The following is a 24169-nucleotide window of genomic DNA, read 5'->3' on the forward strand; positions in this document are numbered from 1 at the left end:
TCCTAGCATGCCTCAATTGTACAAGTTTAACTTCAGAAAATTGATGCGAGATGCTCCCAGTTGTGTCTTCTAGTAGGAAGGTTCATGTTCTAGTTAACATCTTGTACTCAATGCCTTAGGTTTTATTGGTTTATAATATGTCATTTTTGCGTATAAAAGGACAATGGTGTGACTTTATTGACCCAAAGAAAGGTATAGGTATGACTCTTTGTGTATCCATGAATTATTTTGGGTCAAAAACTTGACGGGGGGGGGGTTTATACAATATAAGAAAGGTCTGATCTGTCATATGTCAAAAATCTATAATTCTTGAAGAATTAAAAGAATCCTTAATTCTTTCAATATTCAAAGAACTAAAGATTAAAATTTGCTCAATTATTCAACCTTAGAAGGTAGCATAAGTTCAGTCGTTTAAAAGATTAAACAAATATAAAGACATAACAAAAACGATTTCAAATAAAACAATGTTCTCATTGCAATGTGGTAGATGCCATGCCCTATTCTGTCATTCTTCTTCGATTATTCATGCCCCTGAATCCATCAGGTTCTGGATCTTGCGCTTTAGTGCCTTACAGTTTTCAGAGGAATATCTGGAGCTTCATATGTAGTCGTTGTACAGGAGATCAATATCGTAACCCTGAGGATATGAGAACTCTTTTTTTCAGATCATTCTGGAAGGCTCAGTCCTACAACCAACTGTACTAATTTTAACTTTTTGCTTCCATGTAGTGTCACGTGGTTAGGACCGCTTCATAGAATTCTCTATGAATTAGCTCCCTGTTTTTTTTATGAAAATGCTTAAAAATGAAATGCAGATGCAAAATGCAAATATGCAAATGCATATGCAAAAATATTGATCCCAACGATGGATATCATAGAACAATTTTCACCAGTGATAAAAGCTTTCACATTACAAGACAATCCACTTTACAAACATGCATTCGCTTAGATGGTTGAGTCTAAAGTAGACCACTTTTTCGTTTTAGATCCTTGTATTTGAAAATGATGACCATGGAAATCAGGTCTCACAGGCTGTCTCAGCAGGGTGCTATTATCAAACAAATGATTGTCATTGAAGAAATGACCGGTATGGATGTCCTTTATAGTGATAAAACGGGAACAATGACTCTTAACAAACTGAGTGTTGATAGAAACTTGATTGAGGTATTTGCAAAGGATGTCAACAAGGAGCATGTTGTCCTGCTTGTAGCAATAGCCTCTAGATTTGAAAATCAAGATGCCATTGATGCTGCCATTGTTGGAATTCTTGATTGATTCAAATGGTAACTGGCACCGAGCAAGCAAAAGTGCTATTGAACAGATCTTAACCCTTTTCAATACAAAAGAAGATGTTAAAAAGAATGTTCATTCTATCATAGATAAGTTTACATATCATGGACTTCGGTCATTCGGTGTTGCAAAACAACATGTGCTAGAAAAACAAAACAAGGTGATGGTACTCTTTGACAATTTGTTGGTTTGTTACCTCTGTTTGATCCTTCAAGGCATGACAGTGAAGAGACCATTCATAGAGCTCTTAATCTTGGTTTCAATGTCAAGATGATTACATGTGATCAAATTGCCATTGCAAAAGAGACTGGACGATGACTTAGAATGAGAATAAACATGTATCCATCTGCTTCTTTGCTTAGACAAGACAATGATGCAAGCATAACTACCCTTCCCATAGAAGAGTTGATTGAGAAAGCAGATAAGTTTGTTGGCGACTTTCCGGAGCACAAATACGAAATTGTGAAGAAGTTACAAGAGATGAAACACATTTGTGGAATGACTGGAGATGTTGTTAATGATGCTCCTGCTTTGAAGAATGTTAATATTGGTATCGCTGTGGCCGATAATACTGATGCGGCACGGAGCACTCTAGATATTGTTCTTACAGAACCTGGACTAAGCATTATTATTAGTGCGATGTTAACTAGCAGAGCCATTTTTCAGAAGATGAATAACTACACTATCTATGCAGTCTCAATCACTATCCGCATTGTGTTTGAGTTGTGTTTATTGCTCTCATCTGAAAGTTTAATTTTTCACCATTTATGGTTCTGATCATTTCCATTCTAAACGATGGAACCATCATGAAAATCTCAAAGGACAGAGTAAAGCCGTCTCCCTTGCCTGATGCTGGAAACTGAAAGAAATATTTGCTACCAGAATTGTGCTTGGAGGCTACTTGGCATTGATGAGTATAGTTTTCTTTTGGGTTATGCATGATATGGACTTACTCTCAAAAAAATTTGATGTAAGGTCTTTAAGGGACAGAGAGGATCAAATGATGAGTGCTTTATATTTACAAGTGAGTATTGTGAGCTAGACTCTAATTTTTGTGACTAGATCACATATCTAGTCTTATGATGAGCATCCCGGACTGCTACTGGTCACTGCCTTTATTATTGCACAGTTGGTTGCCACTTTAATTGCTGTATATACAAACTGGGATTTGCAAGGATTCAAGGAATAGGATGGGGATAGGCTAGTGTCATATAGATTTACAGTGTTATTTTCTACATCCCACTTGTTCTAATGAAGTTTGTTGTTCGTTATATCTTAAGTGGAAGTCAGTGCGGAAGTCAATGCGTCGCTCATAGCGATTAGATGATCGTAGATAAGAATCTACTGTTGAGTTACTCCTCGGATCAATGAATCATCATTTCAGTCTCGACTACTGCACAATCGTTGAGATTACTGTTTTGTCTCGGATATTCGTATTTGGAACTGATACCTCTCAATGCTTCTGTAAAGTAACTCTGTTAATGCCTCGACGCTGCTAAAGTCAGTGTGTCACTTTTTGATGACTAGTGATGACATGATTGTAGAGAAGAATCCACTGCTGGATTATTCCTTGAATCAGTGGATCACCACTTCAGTTTCGAATGCGGCATGATCTTCGAACAATTCTCATTTTCTGCTCTCAACTTTTTTAGCCCTCGGTGCATGTCTGTGTATACAACCGCTTGATTGAAAACTTTTATCTTTTCTTTCAGAAAATTTTCTCATGAATATCCCCTTGCGGATCAATACTTTTCGCATTATGTCATGTCGATGCAATGCAAAGAATGATGAAAAATGACACAATCAAAAGAAAATAAATAGGTTAATGTACATAAACAAAAGGAAATAAATTAGTTAATGTACACAAACAAAAGGAAAGAAATCATTTAATACAGGTGAGACAATCAATACAGAAAAAAATGTTATTCAGAGATTAATATAACACCTACCCCGTCATGATATATACCCGAACATGCTTTGATTAAATAAAATTCCTACTCGTACATGCTATCTACCCAAAATAATTTTCAAGAAATTAATCTTAACCGCATGATATCTAGTTCGCATGTTGTTATTCAACAAGATTTAAAGCAAAAAGGAAAGGTTCAGAAACGTTCCTCCTTTGTGTACACCTATTTTGGGTACCTACTGACGGACAGAGGTTCGATATGACTATACTTAGGGTGACAGTTCTACGATTCACTAAATGCATGGTTACGACTCTAACAGGAAAATAGTACTCGAATTGTCCTTGATGTCGGTGCCCCCTTGGACTGCCAAACCCTCGATCCTCACCCATTAAAGGTTTTGAACGAAACAAGTTCAATTCGAGGGGATTCACTGCCTTATACCCATACGAGGAATAAATCCCTACGAAGGTATAAGGTATGTATCCCATGGGTTATTTGCTAAAACTCATACGAAGAATAAATTCTTATGAGAGTAAAGCATTCACCCGACTAAATTGGATCGAAGCTCATGTCTAGAGCTTATGTTATGCAAATGTATGTGATGTGTGTGAGGAGCAACATACCTTCCTTTGACTAAAAAAAACAGATACGAAAAAACTTGACAAACTTGAACTAAGCTGCAAGCAAAAAATGTTAGTATGACAATTAAAAAATCAAGCAATTAAAAAACTTCAATGAACTGATCATAAGTTAACAAAAGACTCGAACTCATAATTTCGACCACAACGACAATGTGTAAGCGACTTACAGCTTGACTCTCTAAGATTTCCCCAACAGAGTTGCCAAGCTGTCATAACCGTTTTTTAGGGTGGAATAATTATTTATTGTTTTTTAAAAAAATAGTTATGACTTTAATTTGGAAAATTAGTGATTTGGAATTAATTTGGATTAAATTAGATAGAGTCGCCATTGACCTTTGAGTTAAGTAGGTCGAATACCTAAAAACGTCTTTTAAAACAATTTCAAGAAAAATCATTTTTAAAGATAAAATTGATCTGCGTTACCAGAGGTTCATTTTAAAGGGTTCGGGAGTCGATTACGCGTGGGGAAGGATTAACACCCCAGAGCGCCCAAAATTGGTACTGTATCGCTTACACGTTGTCGTAAATGGTGGAATTTATGAGTCGAATATAAAGTTAAAATGTGATCCATTTATCGAACATTTGTTAATTTGCTTCGAATGAACTATTAAAGAAAATCCTTTAACTCGATAAAAAATATTGAAATTTGCAATCCTCATTCGGGAAAGCTATTTCAACCATTTTCCATTGTTAAAGAAGATTCTATCGTCGAATATGTAAAATATGCATATCAAATATAAATTACAAATTGATAGTTGCAGAAAACTTTTTACACATCAAACATCTTGACTTTAATATCACATTCATAATAATTATGCACATAAAACGATTAGTATTAAAGTAAAAAAATGTTGAATCTCACACAAAAATAACATTTCTATGCAACAAATCATAAAAAAAATCGTTAAAATGAAAAAATAAAAAAAATAATCGTACAACATGGATAAATATATATATTTTAATTCAGAAGGCATAAATGATCAAAATGATTTGAAATGTAATTTGCCAATAAAAATATGGAATTAACCACTACACAGATCAACAACAAATAGAGACTAAAACGTACTAAACTAAAAGTTAACATTTTCAATAAGTATTTATCCAAAAATAAATAATACACGCATGGTGACCAAAACATAAATATCATAGTTTAGACTCGAAATAAAATACAAAAAATTTCATTTGATGACTAAAATAAAAAATTTACAAAGGTCATCACAAAAATCAAACATTAACGATACTAATATAATAGGACTAAAACACAAATATTCAAACATAAGAGCTTTGTAATAAAATAAACATAACTTCATTTAATAACTAAAAAACAAGGTTATAAAGTAACATGGACTAAAACATAATAACTGAAAATAAAATGCTAAAAATCAAATTATATGGAACTTCATTATATGACTAAAATAATGCGATTACAAAGCAAAGGGACTAAAAACATGATTATACCGTAAGCTAAAAACACGCATAAACCCTTCCCCAATACACTGTCGTTTTGCTTGATGTTTATAAGCCCAAAATGGGGCTTTCCTTACCCATTTACCTCATTTTATGTTTTACCTGAGAGAAAAGGAGAGAGAATGGGCGAGAGAGTTCCAGAGAACTCTCAAAGGTTGGCGGGACTCCTCCGTGTCGACCGGCACTGACCAGCGGCCACCGCCGTATGCCGGCGTCGGAATGAAGAGAAATGGGTATCACTCGAAGCCTCTCGTGGCCTAGAGCAAGGATTTGAGATCCTTTTAGCCTAAAAGTAGCTCAACCGCCACAAATCTAAGAAGAAACCTCTCGGTTTCTTCATTTCCGGCGACCTAAGCCTTCACCAAAATTTATTAACGTCTGCTCTCTTTCTCTTCTCTTATTATTTTTCTTGTTTCTTTCGATTCGAAAATATTCCCCTGATATTTCTGATTTTTGTTCAAACGTGGCTCTTCCTTTTCGATCTGGTTTCTTTCCAATATATCATTGCATGCCTGATTTTTGTGATGTAGTAGGTTTAAGGCATGTAAATTTAATCCCAGATTTCCCGGGGTTAGGTACAACAAATTTTTTGACTTTTTTTGGATTTGGATTTCAGTGGATTTGTGTATTTTCTTGGCAGATTTCGGTGATAACGACGGTGATGATGTTGATCGGTGATGGCTCGGCTCGGCTGGCAGCTCGTCGGTGGCTCGAATGGAATCTGGATTGTCAATGGCGGCGGTGCTGAGCTGTTAGGGGACGGTGGCTGCTTCGATGGCTTTGGTTTAGGGTTTTAGAAGCCCTAAACTATTAAGATATCATATGGGTAGGTTCAAGTCATGGGCCTCGGGTCTGGGTAGGTTATTCGGGTCTGCTGTTGGGATTTGCTGGGTTGGGTTGTAACTGGATCAGATTTGGGTCTTGTTGTAATGGGCTTTGACCTAAAAAGTTTGTAAACAAAATTAATAATAATAATAATAATAATAATAATAATAATAAAATAATAATAATAATAATAATAATAATAAATAAGTATAATAATTTAAGTCCGAACAAAAACGGGTGTCTACAACTGCTATTTGAAACCCTGGTATCCTACATGGGTCTGTTTATTTTTCTTTTCCAAGTTTTTCCATGTGTATGAAGGGTAATATTTCCATACCTATATCCGAATATGGTTTGGGAATAGATATGTCTAGCAAAATGAAGTGTTAGAGCATATGGTGCTACTTTTGCTATTTCGTTTTTTGCTTGCTGAAAAACGTATTTGTACGCCAAAGCAAATGATATTTTGGACAATTAATAGTAAAAATGTGATTTTATATGCAAAACATATTTTTATTACTAATGTTTAGTATAGTTATATTTATTATTGTGTTGAATTTCAGTTAATATTTTGTTTTCCCATTTTGCCTTTTCTTTTAGCAACTTAAGCGGAAACTAACACCCAGCATGGAAAACAACAGTCAAATAGAGGTTTAAATGTTCAAAGTGTTTTTGTGCATTCTGCATTTGGAAGTAAAAGCAAGTAGCAAAGCAAAAATCAAACAGTTCCTTAGTTTCTCAAATTCCATTTCTTGCTCAGTGTTTCGAAGGAGATCCTTATTTGAGCTGAAGTATTTTACTCCAGAGTCCAGTAACCAGATGATTAGTTGATTGCTTGGTTTTATGTAATATAAATATGGTAGTATGGTTTTGCATATGCCCATTTCCCTTTTCTTGTATACTCGGATTAGTTTGATTTACATTTTGGTGTTCTCTGTTGAACAGTTGTTTACATGGGGACGGAACCAGAGAGGAACCCTCGGGCATCCTCCTGAGACCAAAACTGAGAATATTCCAAGTCAGGTTAAGGTTCTTGCTAATGTTAAAATTGTCCAGGTAATTTTATTTCGGTAACACATGACTGTGCTTGTCTGTCAATTCTTTTCTATAGTATTTTTCTATGCGGTTTTAGTTTTATTTCCATAACATACGGTTGCTCTTGCATGCTAAATTGTTATTTCGCTATTGATTCTAGGCGGCTATTGGTGGGTGGCATTGCTTGGCTGTTGATGATGAAGGCAGAGCTTATGCCTGGGGTAAGCTCACTGGATGAAAAAAAACACATTATACTATCTTTGTTAAAGGAGCAGTGTAGTGTATTCAAATAATAATTTTGTTATGGAATGTAAATTTCTTTGTCACTGGGTGGATGATAGAAGGTTAATTAGTCTGTTTCTGGTCTTGCGGAGTTTGGGTTTAATTGTCCATTGCAATGAATGCTGTGAGTGAAGTAATTATTTGATGAATGTCATCATATGATGTGTGTTTGTGCAGGTGGGAACGAATATGGGCAGTGTGGTGAAGAGCCCAAACGGAAAGATGATACCGGTAGGCCTTTGAGAAGGGACATTGTGCACCAAAGCTTGTAGTTCGCCAGGTAGTTTACTTAAATTTGTCTGTGTTTTTGGTTGAAGTTAAACCAGATTGAATGAATCCTCTTGCTTTGTTAATCAAGAACCAGTTTGAGTAGTTATGGCACCCTTTTAGGGGCATAAATTAAGTTAACATCTAACTTCATTTGTCTTACTTGAAGTGCTGGTAAAGAAGGTATAATTTAAAGATCAAAATCTAAATACGAGTTCTAATTATCGTCTTCAATTCAAAACATCGTTGGTAAAGCATCTTTAACCTTGATGCTTTTACCTCATGTTACTTCGGTTCTTCATTTTTCTTGAATTTGTGTGTCTTATACCCATGTCCCACACATATTTCGACATGGGTATGGGCCTATGGGAATGTGATCCTCTTGGGACCCCTCCAAATACATAAAAACTTTGGGAAAATGTTGAACATATCCATACCTGAAAAATATTCATGTTTGACACTTGCACCTAAGTCAAGTAAAATAGCTTTCACCATAAGAGTAACCGAAAACGGAAAAGAGAGGTTCAAGCTTTGCAGAGCAAAACATTCAAATAATATGGTTATAAAAACCATCTATATTATTACCAAACAAAAGAGTCATCTACCTTGTTTTATTACATAATTTTAGTATGTGGTAATTGTTGGTGAATGCAAATCTTCAAGAGTAATTTAGTAGGGTGAATGTTGGAGTATGAAATACATTGCAGCTCTACTATGTTGTTGTTACCTACTGAATGATGTTAAGCATTGGTTTGTAATGATTCTGTTATGAGTTTGTTTGCTTACGTGTATTCAGCTTCACTCTCTTCGCGTGCTAAGCTGTCAATTGAGTTAGTTAGTGCTGTTATTCTACTTAGTATATAAGCACCTATTGCTAAGTATGAATTGATGTATTCTGGTTTTCAATAAAATGAATGAGAAGTTATTCTTCATTCTCCTTTCTTCTTGCATTTCAATGATAGATTAGTTGCTATCATAACATGTTATCAGTCGCTTTTCCTAGAAACGCGTTTTTCGTTGTGTAGTATTGCATTTGCTGGTGAAGAGCTATGGTTGAACCGCAGGTTGTGTCTTCAGTGAATTCCCATGGGAATTCCTCTGTGCTTCTCTCTACTCCATCCTGTGTTCAACATATTCCCAAACATGACACTGTCAAACTTACTGAGAGTACATATCTGCTATGGAAGCATCAGGTAGCTCTTATTCTTGATGGATATGGTTTGATGAAATATGTTACGACTGATAGTGTTGTTCTAGATGAATGGATTACAAATGAGTCTGGTCAGGTTGAGGAGAATCCAACCTTTGTCGTTTATAAACAACAAGATAAATTACTGGCGTCTTGGTTGTTGACAATAGTTAGCTTGGATGTTTTACCTCATCTTACAGGTTTAATGTCCTTCATTGCTATTTGGAATTCCATAGCATGATTGTTTAGGGCTAGATCTAGTGCTAAAATTTCTGCACTTCGACACACTTTGCATTCTCAACGAAAAGCAGGTTTGAATGTAAGTGAGTATTTGGCAAAGGTAAAATCTATATGTGATATATTAAATGCAGCTGGTTGTGTTGTTACGGAGCAGGAGCAGGTAAGTGTTGTGCTTGCTGGATTATCCATGGAGTTTGATTATATTATTGCGATTGCGTCTCGTGATTCTTTATCACTAGATGTCCTTACTGAAATGCTTGTTGATTGTGAAGCTCGGCAGAAGACCTTTCTTAGCGAGGGTCTCTCAGCAAATCTGGTGGTTCGTTCGAATGATTCTCGTGCTCATGATGTTTCAGTAAGTGAAGAGACGTCTGAGAAGCAGTCTTCTCAAGTTACTGGGCAGCAAGGTAATAACTATCGAGGGCATGGTCGCGGAAGGTTTAATGGTTCTAATCGACCTCAATGTCAGTTGTGTGGTAAGTTTGGTCACACAGTTCAAAAGTGCTATCATCGGTTTGATAGAGACTTCACTGGTGTTTCTACTGAGGCTGGGCAGAGTGATACTTAGAAGAAGTCTCCAAGTTCAAATGCTGGTAGTCATTTATCTCCCTCACATGCTCCTAGGATGCAAGCTTGCTCACATCATATGGCATCACCTTATTCAGTTGGTATGATTTATCCATCCTCATTGTATCCTAGAGTTCCCAGACTACCACCTCAAGTTTATCATGGTTTTCCATACTCATCTTTTGGATCCATGCCTATGAATACTAGATTTAGTTCATCCAATCCAACGGTACCAACAGCAGCGTATACTTCTGCTTTGCCTGGTGCTGCGCCTTCGAGTGTAAGCATCTCAGTCTTCTGCTGCTGGTGCACTTTGGTATCCTGACACGGGTGCTACCCATCACGTTTCGAATGATCTCTCAGTGTTTGATTCAGGAAGTACCTATACATGTAATAACACACTTCTAATGGGTAATGGTAAGGGTGTTTCCATAACTCATATTGGTCAAGGCTGCTTGCAGACTAGTTTCAAGCCTTTGATCTTGCAAAATATGCTACATGTTCCTGATATTAAGAAAAAATTGTTATCAGTTTCTCAGTTTACCCGTGATAACAATGTATTCCTTGAATTTCATCCATTCGACTGTTTTGTGAAGGATGCTCAGACTCAGACCATTCTATTGCGAGGGAAGCTCACGGATGAAGGTTTATATTAGTTACATCCTAATGTTGAAAAGGAGACTAGTTATCATGCTAATAATGTGTCAATATCACAATCTCTTTTAGATTTGTGGCATAAAAGATTGGGCCATGTTTCGGTTAAAATTGTGAAGGCAGTTATGAAAACTTGTAATGTGTACTGATGCATGTAGCTTATCTCAAATTTATACTGCTTGTTTACAAGGCAAAGCACATAAGCTTTCATTTTGTAATTTGATGACTGAATACACTTCTCCTTTTCAATTGATTGTTTCGGATGTATGGGGACCAGCTCCTTTCACTTCTTCAGATGGCTATGTCTATTATGTATCCTACATTGATGTGTTTAGTAGGCATACTTGGCTTTATTTGCTTAAGCGTAAGTCTGAGGTGGGGTAGTGTTTCATTTATTTCTACAAAATGATAGAGGTTCAGTTTGGTAAAACAATCAAGGCTGTGCAAAGTGATGGTGGATGTGAGTATCAACCTCTTCATACATGGTTTCGTGATCATGGAATTCAACATCGAATTTCATGTCCAAACACCTCTGAACAGAATGGAAGAGCTGAGAGGAAACATCGACATGTGGTCGAGATGGGGCTGACTTTGTTGGCTCAAGCTCATTTGCCTTTGAAATTCTGGAGTCATGCATTTACAACAACTGTTTATTTGATAAATCGTTTACCAACTGATGTTCTTAGTGGTAAGTCACCTTTTGAGAAATTATATCAAGCATCACCTAACTATTCTGACCTACGAGTGTTTGGTTGTGCTTGTTTTCCATTCTTGAGACCTTTTAATAGGCACAAATTAGAGTATCGATCTAGGCAATGTATGTTTCTTGGATACAACTCTTCTCACAAAGGTTATAAATGCTTGGATGAAAATGGCCGAACTTTTATTTCTAGGCATGTGATTTTTGATGAGACAGTATTTCCCTACAGTGTGCGCAAGGTAACTGAAAATCACAGTATATCCCCTCATGTTTTGAATGGTATCTTGCCAGTGGTTATGGTTCCATGAGATCATCAGTCTTCGGTTGAGAGAAGTACTAGTAATAGTGCTCATGTAACTCCAGTTCATGATACTTGTGGTATCGATGGGTAGGATGTTTCTTCTAGCATAAATGCTGATGAATCAAATGATGTTCCTAGTCCAAGTATGACTAATATCAGTATGAATCAGCTAGTTGATGGTGTTGCTGAATCATATAGCACTAATAGTGAGTCATATCCACTTGAAATCGTGCCTGAATCAACTGTGTTACTAAATGATACTCGTGTTCCTCCTGACACAACTACTAATGCACATCCTATGGTTACTAGGAGTAAAAGTGGCATTAGGAAACCGATAATTTATCAAGTTGCGTGTGCTATTAGAGAGCCTCACAATATAAAAGAGACTTTCATGCATCCTCATTGGAAGGTTGTTGCTAAAGCTGAATATGATGTATTAGTTCAGAACAAAACATGGTCTCTTGTTCCTCTTCCTGCAAATAGGCGAGATGTTGCGTGCAAATGGTTGTTTAAAGTAAAATGAAATGCTGATGGTTTTGTGGCTCGCTATAAAGCTCAGCTTGTAGCAAAGGGCTTTCTTCAAGAACCAGGAGTTGATTTTCATAAGGTTTTCAGACCAGTGGTTAAACCTTCTACAGTTCGTATTATACTTTCCCTTGCTTTGACTAATGGTTGGGTGTTAAGACAAATAGATATCAATAATGCTTTCTTGAATGGCATTCTCACTGAAGAAGTTTATATTATTCAGCCACCAGGTTATGAGCTAGGTGATGAGAATACTATTTGTAAGCTTCATAAAACTATTTATGGACTGAAACAAGCTCCTCGAGCTTGGTTTGAACGACTCCGTATATACTTGGAGTCTGAGGGATTTGTATTAGCCAAATCTGATTCATCTCTTTATATTTACAATATAACTACCAGTATTATGTACTTGTTAGTATATGTTGATGACATAATACTTACTGGGAATAAAGTTGATGAAGTGCAACTTGTCATTGACAAATTGAATGTGCAGTTTTCCTTGAAGGATCTCGGAACCTTGAACTATTTTTTGGGTGTTGAAGTCTGTTATGACTCAGGTGATATTGTGTTGAGTCAGAGAAAATACATTAAGGACTTGCTTCAGCGTAGTGGTTTTGATGGGGCTAGGAGTCTTCCTACACCTATGGTGTCGAGTTGTAAGCTGTCGAATAAGGGCGAACCCAGCTTTAAAGATGCAGCTTACTATAGGAGTATTGTTGGTGCATTACAGTATGTTGTAATTACTCGTCCGGATGTTGCCTTTGCAATTAATTGAGTATGTCAGTTTGTGCAAGCTCCACTTGAGTCTCATTTTCAGGCAGTGAAGCGAATCCTATGCTATCTGCAGGGTACAGTTGATTTTGGGTTACGGTTTTCACCTTCCTCCAAGTTAACGCTATCTGGCTTTGCTGATGCTAACTGGGGATCGGATGTAGATGATAGGCGTTCAACATCTGGTTATTTTATTTACTTTGCTGGAAACTTAGTATCACGGAGTTCTCGTAAACAACAAGTGGTAGCTCGATCTACTGCTGAGGCTGAATATCGAAGTGTTGCATGTGCTGCAGCTGACATGCGTTGGATTTTATCTTTACTTTCTGAGTTGCATATTGTGGTGCATGGTACACCTACTCTATGGTGTGATAATTCAAGTGCGGTTGCTGTGTGTGCTAATCCGATTCTTCATTCTAAGTTTAAGCATGTGGAACTGGATTTATTCTTTGTGCGAGAGATGGTTGCTGCTGGAACACTACAGGTTCATGAAGTTCCAGCAATTGAACAAGTGGCTGACATTTTCACGAAACCACTATCTGCTCTTTTATTTCTAAAGCATAGAATATGGTTACTAATTACTCAACTCAAAGATAAGTCTGTAATTCCTGCGCTGTGTAATGAAGCCGTTGTTGAGTATGTTAATGAACGTAGTTTGAAGCGTTGCAAAATCATTGAGCAGGGTGAATGTTGGTGAATGCAAATCGAAGTGTTAAAGGGTTGTTGATCAGGGTGAATGTTGGTGAATGCAAATCTTCAAGAGTAATTGAGTAGGGTGAATGTTGGAGTATGAAATACATTGCAGCTCTACTATGTTGCTGTTACCTACTGAATGATGTTAAGCATTGGTTTGTTATGATTCTGTTATGAGTTTGTTTGCTTACGTGTATTAAGCTCACGTGTATTCACTCTCTTCACATGCTAAGCTGTCAATTGAGTTAGTTAGTGTTGTTATTCTACTTAGTATATAAGCACCTATTGCTAAGTATGAATTGATGTATTCTGGTTTTCAATAAAATGAATGAGAAGTTATTCTTCATTCTCCTTTCTTCTTGTTTTTCAATGATAGATTAGCTGCTATCATAACAGTAATTATTGTTATTCGAGAACTAGTTATTCTCCTTAAATAAAAAGTAATCATGGGAAAGTAGGGGAAAGGGAACAGAAGTGGGAAATGTCTGGAACCTTCTGCTTTAGTTCTCCCATCTCCCTTAACTTGCGTGTATTCTATCAGTTGATTCTTGATACCTATGTTGCTTGGATTCTTCATTTTTCTTGAATTACTCGTGCCTGACACATGGATGCAAGGATATGGCCTCCAAGTATCCTCCAAATTACATGAAAAAACTTAGTAAAATCTAACCATACCTGTACCCAACACCCACACTAAAATCTAACCATACCTGTACCCAACACCCACACCCACACCCGAGTTGTACTAGCATAGGTTGATTAAAATATAACATAGAAGTCTTTACTTATTTTTTTCTCACATGACAAGAAGCTTTTCTTTTATTGTTCATTTGTATAATGTTTATATGAGGTTCGAAGTCTTTTAGTGCGCCCGAGCAAGTCTTTTGTTGCCGTGTGGTAGGGGTGTAAACGAGCCGAGTCGAGCTCGAGTATTGCTGAGCTCGACTTGACTCGAAAACTCACGAGCTTAAAATTTTTAAGCTCGACTCGAACTCGAAATCCTGAACTGAAGCTGGTGAGCAGCTCGAAAAGGCTCGAAATGAAGAAAAAAAAATTCTTAAACTTAACTAGACTGAAGTCTCAAACTAAAATTCAAACCTGAACCTTAAATACATGAGAGTCTTATTGTATTTTTAAAAAAAAATCAACACAAATGTTAATATTATTAATAATTTATTTTTTTTAAAAATAAAATCTTAATATATTATATTTTTGAGCTTCTCACGAGCTTTTCGAGTCGAGTATCAAGTAGCTCGTTTCGGCTCGTTAAGAATTCGAGTCGTGATCGAGTCGAGTCCATTCGATCCAAGTATTTATCAAGCCTTGACCGAGTCGATCTCGAGTAACTCGCGATCTGTCTCGTCTCATTTACAGCCTTACCGTGTGGTGAAGAACTATTTCAGCAAATTATGGGCTTTATACATCTATTGTTTGTCGTGGTAGTGGTTAATCCTTGGTTTGGTTTTGATCTCTGATTATACTTAATTTATTTTGCTGCATTACTCCGTCTACATTATTATTAGCATGGCGTTGTTTCATTTGTCCTACATCAGCTGCCTTTCTGTATGCGATTGATGTGTGTTTTCAGTGTGGAGCTTAACCTATTTTTGTGTTTAATATCCGTTTAATTTATTTATATTTCAGGTAGCTGCTGGGGGTACTCATTCTGTAGTGCTGACACACGAAGGATATGTATGGACCTGGGGTCAACCTTGGCCACCTGGTGACATGTATATTACCTTTTAGTCAAAATTTTGTAATTTTCTTTAATGCTAGGGGTTTGCTAGCACTTTTGATCATCTTTTAGGAGTGCAGTTAATCTTCTTGATAGCTTTCGTGATCCATAGCATATGTTATTTCATTAATGCAAAATCCTGTTCCCCTTTCTCAGAAAACAAATATCTGTTCCTGTGAGAGTACAAGGTCTTGAAAATGTGAAGCTTATTGCAGTAGGAGCATTTTGGTATGTGTTACGCTGTTAAGTTCCCTACTAACATGGACAACTTTGAACTGGAGATACTCAACCAAGATCACAACCTATACCTGTCCAAGGACTATCTGATCTCATTTTGGTATGTGTTACGTTGTTAAGTTCCCTACTAATATCGTATTTATTTAGTTGTTGGAAAATGGTATTTAGAAAACTCGGTATCATTGATGGTTGGAATGGTTGGAAGTATAGGTCACTAGGATTTGATGGTCTGTCTATGAGAAATGTTAAAGTTTCATTTTTACATTGTCTCGTTTGGGGTTGTTTGAGTTTTATACTAATGGTAGATCGCCGAAGTTTCAACTGCTTTTAGGTTGGGTACATTAATCGAATACCTCAGTCTCTTATGTGTATTTTGTTACAAACATCTGTAATCGAATACCTGCACAAACAAATTAAGCAGATCAATGTGTTCTTCCAAATTTGAATATGCACTTATTGTATATGCTTTGATAGTCTTGGTAATGAACACTTTTATCAGTCCATTTCAGTTTTGGCCAACCTCACCTTTGCCTGGATTCTGCCACTCACCATCCCCTACTCTCATCCATTCTTAGTCTCTCTTCAGTTTGCCTTTGTCTGATGCTTACAAACCGGTATATGAACTGGTGCCCCCACCTAGATCCAGGATTTTATGTATCTGCTGGTGTTAAGGTACTTTCTATTTATTCAACATTTTACATGTTAATAATTTGTTTTATATAGATTTTGACATGTTCAAGTATTTGGTCTTGTTCGTGTTTCGTATCGCGTTTTAATTGATTTTTCATGTCTTGTAATTGTATTGTATCCTGAATTATTGGGTCTACAACAACCACCCTTGCCAAAAATGCATACATATGCAGGGCAGGGATGATTTATCATCCACTTCATCATTTCTTGGTTTTAAACTTTTCTTTAATGAAAATAAATTATATAAACTGCTTTACATCGGTCTAATTTGCTTTTTTAATAACTTTTAGCAGTTGAATGGATTTAATTAAAAATATAGAAATCAAATATAGAAAATTACAAAAATCAAATACTACGACAATTGAAGATTAATCTTTTTTTTTTTTTACAAATCAGTAGTTAATTTCTAAACCTTATATATATATTAAGCTTGAGCTTATCAGTTAATCAATCAGTTAGTGTCAATGTCACTTAGTATCTCATAATCTCACGTTGATGACAATACATCAATGGTAACTTTTAAGTTTGTCATTGAGTAAATCTGATAAATTTGATATGTTATCATGAAAGTTTTTTTTTTTTGAAATTGATCTTAATGGTTCAAAAAGAATAATTTTGAGCAGAGACGAATACATAATTTTATGTTAGAGGGGATGAGATTATAAAAGTTTAAGGGAATATGAACTTATAAAAAAAATTGGAGAGGAGAGAAAATAAAATTTTCAACTAAAAAAATATAAAAAATATCTAAAATATATAAAAATATAAAAATTTTAGGGGATGCAATTCCCTCTGTGCCCATCTTTGTCTTCAAGGTTCTTCAGTGCTTTGACATTCCAAATGCTCGAGATTTGAAAATAACTAATCACGTGTTTATCGTTATTGCTCAACATTATTTCTAAGGCATGAAATAACAATAGTAGTGGTGAGTGGACCCAAGGGTGGCTTGTTCAAGGGGGAGAATAATTGGATTGGTTGAGGTGAAGGTGAAGGTGAAGGTGAAGGTGATGGTAATGGTGATTGATTGAAACTCGGGCAAGATTTTAGTAAAAGTTATTAAAGAAGATTATGATGATTGTTAGTGCAACCCCTTATCCGACTTAAGATTTACGAATAAATCAGTATAGTCTTGCTGATCACAGAAAATGGTTTAAGAAATGATTTTGATTTAATAAATCGTCTTAAAAATATTTACTGATTATAAAATCAGAAATAAATTAATGCCACAATTTAAAGATGTTGAAAGCAAAAATTAAACTTCACATAGTATGAAATCGAGACTACTCCTCCGATAGCCAAACCAGTTATACATTTGAATAATTTGAAAGTAGAACAGAAACAAAGTGAGTTACAAGGCTCAGTATACCCTCTAAATACAATAATAATTCAGATATTTCATGCATAGATATAAAAATAATAAAATAATCAAGTAATGCTATAGCTAGATATTTATTACTAGAAAATCTGACAGAGTTTCTCACAACCTTACCTCTCGTCATATACTAACAGAATGAAAAACACTACATTCTGAGATGAACCTAAGATCTCTAAAGAGGATCTAGAGCAAAAAACATAAATTAGGGTGGGGACGTCACCCTCCGAAGAAGAGCCCGAATTAACCTCAAAGGAGAAACTTATCATAAATCATAAACAAGACGGGTATGTCACCCTCCATAGAGGATCTCATGCAGAATTAGGACGATTATATGATCCCATACAGAATTAAGAATGCATCAGTATACATATTAAATATGATGCAATATTATTCAAGAATCAAATAGGTTATATATATTCAGTTTGCAAGCATGCTTATAGATAACAATATACAATATATATTCAGGTTATATAATAGCGAAGAATCGATAAAAAATAAAAATAAAAATAAAATGGTGTTTGAGAGAGAATGGAAGAGAGAGAAAAAGAAATATCACAGCTGCGGGAAAATAATGGGAAAGGAGAAGATTGAGTTTCAAAATACCATAATATAAATGGGCTAGTTATGCTATAGGTCCTCACATTTTCAAGAGTTCCCAAAATTGGAATATCACAGTTAGAGTTGTGTGACTTAAATTCCATTTGATCTTACTTGAAAGTTCAAAGCCCTACTCACTTCTCAAAGAAATAAAATAGAAGGTAGAATAAGAGATATGTGAGGTGAAGGTCTAAGCGCAATGTATGACGGACAAAATAGAAAGAAAAAAAAACGTAACAATAATGATGATTTTGTCAATAAAAAAAAAGTTTGGTGCCTAATAGTGTAGTTTATCTCTTTTCAAAGAAGGGATTTTGAGGATAAATTATTTATGGGAGTATAAAAGAGTTAATAATTTAATAAAAAGAAAGAATTTACAAAGAGTTACGGTGGGAGGATCTATGAAATAAAATCTAATATTGAGGGATTAAATTACAATAATGAAATTGTTGTCAAAAAGAGGAATTGAAGTTAAACATATATATACATTGTTGTTTTAATTTTTTTGAATCTTCAGTTATTTGAATTTAGAAAATTCAAATTCGGCTCAAACTTGAAATTCAAACAAAAAATTTAAATTGACTTGAATCAGTGGCGAATCCAGAAATATTTTTTTAAGATGGGCACACAAATTTTAACAACATAAATTTTTTAAATGGGATGAGTACAAATAAAATTTTAGGGTATACACGAAAAATTTCAAGGTAGACATCATTAGTAAAATAAGTAACTAATCGAATTTTTTTTGGATTTCCACCCTCACTATGTTGTGGCTCACCACTGACTTGAATAATTTGAGCAATTCAAATAACTCAAAATTTAAAAATATATATATTTTAAAGTTAAGTCGTTTTTTCTTATCCCTACCCTCTATCATGTTAAAACATTTGAATAATTTATTGAAATAAAATATTATAAATTATATTAATTATTTATTAAAGTAATAATATTATATTATATTTTATAAAATATTAATTAATATATTTTAAATATCTTTATTAAAATATTATTAGACTATTATATTAATATTAAATACATAAATCATTATTCTTTATTAATAATTTAATAATATTATTTCTATGAAATTAATAAATAATAAATTTTATTAATAATTTATTATATATTATTAAAATAAAAATATAATATCTTATATTATTATAATATAATTGAGTATTTTCTTATAATATTAATAAATATATTTTAAATATTTTAATAATTAATATTTTGATTAAAATGATATTAAAATATTTTATTAATATTAAATTCATCAAATAAAGTTATTTTGTGTATTTATTATGTGAAGTGAAATGTTCAAAAAATGAGTTACGAAAAATCAGAGCGTAAGTAATTTTACAGAAAACACAAAGTAAATTCTGTTGACCAGGAAAATGTTTTACGTTGACTAACCAGTTTTCCTCCAATAAAATACTGAAAAATGAGGAATTTTTAAAAAAAAAATGTTTTACGTGAAACAAACAGAACTTTGGTACCGCATCCCCACTTGTATGCAGAGGAGTAACCAAGTGAACATGCAATGGTTTTGGTCTCTTCAAAGAGGAAAATTTGGCTTTTAGTTCATTGGTAAAACATAAAATCTAAACTAGTCCATTGGGAAAAATTACAAAAACATTATTCTAACTTCTTCAAAAAAAAAAATATTGGATTCGCCCCAATTCGGATGAGTTATAGGGTGTCAAAAAAGGAAGAAAGAAGAGAGAGAGAGGGGGGGGGGGGAATATTTAGGGAATAAAGATGGCAAAGCCAATTGCAGAAATCCATAACTTCGATGTGGTGACCGAGTTTGATGGATCATTGGTTTTTGACTTACAATTTCTAACTCAGCCTTGTCTGAATTTTCTATATGAAATCTTTCCAAGATCTTCTACCGGTCCTACTGAATATCATATACATATATATTCTTTTTCAATTCTTCTGTAAACCTTGTGAACGCATTTTAATAATATTAGTATTTAACACATATTTTATGTATATAATTGAATAAAACATATTTGGTCAGTTCCTCATCTTTATTTTCTCATATTTCATTAGGTCATATATTCTATAAGTACTAAGAACACTTGTTTCTTCTCCTAGAGTCTCCCTACCTTTCTCTTTTAAGTAAGATTAGAACTAAGAGTTGTAATATTTTTTTTGAATATCATATTATATATGTATAAATAAAAAATTAACATGTAAACCATATGCAAAGGCATTATAATTTATAAATATAATTACAATTATAAAATAAGAAAATTTGGTCATTGCTTTAATAAAAAAAAGATAAATTGTGTATTTAGTACCTAAACTATTTATGTCCATCATTCAACTATATTCTTTTAAAATCATACCTAATGTGATTGAATTAACATAACTACTGACGTGATATTTTTTAATAATGATATGACACTATTTTATGATGACATGTCAGCATCACCGTTAATTTTTTAACGAAAGATAACCGAAATGAAATTAAAACATAACGTTAGATAAATTTTTAAAAAAAATTATTGATGACCAAATTAAAACCACACAAATAATTGGATGATTAATTACGTATTTTATATTGAACAATGGTGCAGGTTTAAGTTTGATTAACCCTAAAAAGATATAAATTTATGGGATTTAATTTAGAACTGATGTGATTGAATTAGGTGAGAATAAAATGTGAAAAGCAATCTAAACATTTCCCATTGAAAAGAATATTTGATATTTAGTTGCCAAACGCATGGAATGCTTTTCTATTGATGGACTCAAATCCTCCGCGCCATTAACACGTGTTTCCCTTTTATTTCTTTTTTGAAATTGTAAACTTAATTTGGTTAAATTATTTCAACTCTAGATTAAAACCGTAAAGTTATTGTACGAATCAAGTGATCTCAACAGTAAAAGAATTGTTGTTATTGCTTGATATCCCAGGTTTGAGCAACATAAATATTAAATGCGTGAGCGTTCAATATCTACAAGTTAAGAATTATATTTGAACATATTTCACCGTTTACATACCCCATACTAATAAATAAATTGCAAAGTGATTGTTAGATATAAAAGAAAGAATAAAAAACTATAATAGTAATGAAGAAACTAGAGCAAATCATCACAATTAAAACAAGAAAAATAGTCTAAGAGTACATTACGTTAGTCAAATAGATTGAGTTTTGATAAAATGATTTTTTTTTTAATTTAGTAACATAAAACCAAATATTTAATTTCATTGATTAATTTTTTTTATTCGAACTCACGTATATTGAATTTGGAAATGAAATAGAAGTAACAAATTTGGAAGGATAGAGATTTATTTTAAATCCTACTATTTTTACTTATATGATATTTATAAATTTATATATAAATTTATCTTTCATGTTAGACTTTAATATGAACTTGATATGATATGATATGAATGAATGGATATATAATTGAGGAAATTGGTTTATGTTTATTGCTATCGTGCCTACATTATTACAAATTGGTATCAAAGCTTTTCATGTTGATCTTATCATGATAATAGCATGATGAAATATAGAATTTGGTTGTTGGATCGCAACATCATGTTCTTGTTATAGAAGGTGAAGATTCGAGATATTCTTCCACATATAAATTTAGATGAAACAATAAAAGAGATTGATAAGATGTTTTCGTCCTGAAAAACTTGAGGAGAAACAATTTAAGGATCGAAAAATCCTATCTCAAATTTGTTTACATTTATCAAATCAAGCATGATGTATTGAAAGAAAAGACAATTGCTTATTTGTGGGTAAAATTGGAGAAGCTATGCATAAAAAAACTTAATAATCAAGTTACATCTGAAGCACCGTCTCTATTTACGTAAGTTGATAGAAGACATGTCTCTTGAAGATCAAATTATTGGATTAAAATCCATAATTATGGGCACATATTTTTAATGTATATTTGTTATCATAAAATATGACATAAATTAAGTGATCAATTATATTATAAAGTCATAATGTATCAGAAGTATCATGGAAATAAAAGTGTAGATACTATTAAATTTGTATTTACAATTTGATGAGGGGTATAGTTATAAGTACAAAGAATAACTGATTCTTAAATCATCTATATAAAATTCTTATGGTCCCCAAGAAATAAAGAATCTCATATTTTCTCTTATCTCAACAGGGAGTTTATACTAAATAGAACTATATCTTCTTGGAAGACCACAACAACCAAAGAAAGACCTGGATTTTAACCTATCAATTAATTCAGATCACAATCATAAGGTAGTCTTCAAGATCTCAACCTTTTAGGTAATCTCTAACAATGAATTCAGGTACGCTTTCGCAAATCTAGTATTTATTTTAATCTTGATAAATCTGTCATGATTAGATCCTGATTTGATTATATATTTATTATGATTTGTTTCTAACTCAATTAACTGTCTTTAAAGAAATTGTCTCAGATTTAGAGATCATGTAGGCAAAGTATGACAAAAAAAAAGATTTAGGGTTTATTATGCTGTGTTCTTTCCCCTCCTCTTATTTGTCCTTAAGAGACACCATTTATAATCATGAAATCCTTAATATTAGTGAAGTATACATTTCCAAACATTTGTATGATAAAATGAAGGATATTATAGTTGAATTTGGGTCTCAAGTAGAGAGTCTTGTTGCTCATGGAACAATTGATAATAATCGAGAGAGAGAAAATTCTAGTAGTAGAAACAAGGGCATATCAGAGTGAGAAAAAAAGGTAAATTTGTAATTTTTATAAGAAAAATGAGCACATCAAGTCTTAGTGTTATAAGTTATAAAATAAGATCAAAATGAAAGCTATAAATAAAAAAAGGGAAACAGCCAGAAAATTTTACGAAGTAAATTTTGTAGAAAAAGATAAATATAATGACAGTGAACTCTTAGTTACATTTGTTGATAACCACAAAGCAAGTGAAGAATGGATATTCGATTATAATTTCAGTTTTTATGTGTCTCAATTGAGATTGGTTTACAACATATGAAACAATTTTTAAATGTGATGTTTTATGAGAAATAATGCGTCATGTAAAATTACAGGTATTCAGACAATCAAGATTAAAAACATATGATGGTACTGTTAGAACATTTGGTGATATATGTAACGTATCATACTTGGAAAGAAATCTTATTTTGTTGTATATACTTGATTTAAATAGGTATAAATACACACTGTTGAAGGCGTAACCATGATGATTAACAAAATGTATCTTGTGATGATAAAAATACATAAAAAAATATTGTCAAGTTATATGTTTACAAGGTTTACCCGTTATAGGTGATGCATCTATTGGAAAAAGGGTGAATAACATTGATAGATTTAATATTTATATTAAATTCAGAGTCCTTTTGATTATTACAAATTTAAAAATAATTTTAATTTAAATATTGGTAAGATAATTACTCTTTGAATATGTCAATTTTAAAAAGTATTTTTTTATCTTTTTAATTTTGAATATTACATATAATTATATACTTTTGTATATTTCAAATTAAAATAAAATCTATTTAAGTTTGAATGGTAAAAGAAGTTTTAAAATCTATTTAAGACTGAATGGTAAAAGAGGTTTTAACTTTTGAATATTTCAAATCTAAAAGATATAATTATTGATTTATTTTTGGATATTAAAAGATATCTAATTGGAGTAAAATTCTCTTAAAACTTCCCTATAAATAATGAGTTAATCACAAGTTTGACAAGTTTTCTTAAGTTTTCATAATTGAGATTTCAAGAACTTCTCTTATTTCTTGAAAAAGTTCTCTTTCAGTAGTTCTTCAGTAATAATCGAAGGAAAGAATCGTTCGTGATCTCTACAGATGTGCTACTATAGTTTACCATAAGTTGTATCTTGGGAAACATATGACCAACGGACTCGTGCACCAAAGGAGTGGTCAAAAATCTATCTTTAGGAAACAATGTAGCGACAAACATCAATTGTTTTCGATCTGAAGATCAAAATCAAATAGTACTTTGTTTTCCTTTTTTCCTTTATTTTAAAGAAATTTAATTTATTTCTTTTATTTTTATCAGGTCTGAATTTCGTCTCAGATTGTTACTTCGGTTAACAATCTTAAGACATATTTTTCATCTTTTACCTTTCTTAATCTAAGATAATTCAAAATTGTGGAAAATGAGATAGTAAACAAATTTATTTTGGGATTTATCCTGTTGTCTTAACGGGTTTACAAAAATC

At 33.2% G+C, this 24169-nt stretch overlaps 2 pseudogenes; both read left to right on the forward strand.

The window, feature by feature from the left end:
* Positions 1-1005: 1005 nt before the first annotated feature.
* On the forward strand, positions 1006-2175 carry LOC120139173 (annotated as a pseudogene).
* A 3810-nt stretch (positions 2176-5985) lies between these two features.
* On the forward strand, positions 5986-15930 carry LOC120139158 (annotated as a pseudogene).
* The last annotated feature ends 8239 nt before the right edge of the window (positions 15931-24169 follow it).

Source organism: Hibiscus syriacus, unplaced genomic scaffold (genome assembly GCF_006381635.1).
Source record: "Hibiscus syriacus cultivar Baekdansim isolate YM2019G1 unplaced genomic scaffold, ASM638163v2 tig00110729_pilon, whole genome shotgun sequence".
Taxonomy (NCBI): Eukaryota; Viridiplantae; Streptophyta; class Magnoliopsida; order Malvales; family Malvaceae; genus Hibiscus; species Hibiscus syriacus.